This window comes from Ahaetulla prasina, chromosome 5, assembly GCF_028640845.1.
Source record: "Ahaetulla prasina isolate Xishuangbanna chromosome 5, ASM2864084v1, whole genome shotgun sequence".
Classification (NCBI taxonomy): Eukaryota; Metazoa; Chordata; class Lepidosauria; order Squamata; family Colubridae; genus Ahaetulla; species Ahaetulla prasina.
In genome coordinates, this window is record NC_080543.1 from 97283169 (window position 1) to 97283779 (window position 611).

The window sequence follows — 611 nt, forward strand, 5'->3', positions numbered from 1 at the left end:
GCTCCAGGCCCAAGCAGGCTGCAGAGAAGGGAGCACCCCCCGGCCCCAGCCCTGGCTCCATGCCCAGGCAAACGGAGCAGCTAGACCCCTCCCCCTCCTCCACAGCATGTGAGCCTGAGGAAAGTTTATTTCCAACAGCTGCTGATTGGAGTGACCCTCGCATCAGAAGACTGGATAGGCGGAGGCAACAGAAGGAAGGGAGGGGCAGGCCTTAATGAGTGCTGAGTCATGGAGCCACACCCCATGGCCTATATAAAGGATCTGCTTTCTGGCAGTCTCTGAGTCAGGCAAAGTCGAACTTATCTTGCTGAAGTCACTTTCTGGTCTCCTGCCTGCTCTGAGGACTTTGCTAGGACTTTGGGGCAGAGCTGCAGAGGCAAGCCTGATTCGGATTTCCCTGACCTGGCCGTCAGCAGAGGAGTGGGACATGACACACTCTATGTCTTCTAATGCCAGGGCAGCTAAATATATTCAGGAGCCTTTGCTGAAGGACTCTTGACAACCTTCTAAGTGTGGCATTGCTCTCTCTTTAACAATGCTTTCCATACTTTATTCTGGGACATCACATCTTATGGACACCTATATTTTGTCACTTTTACACTCAGGAATAC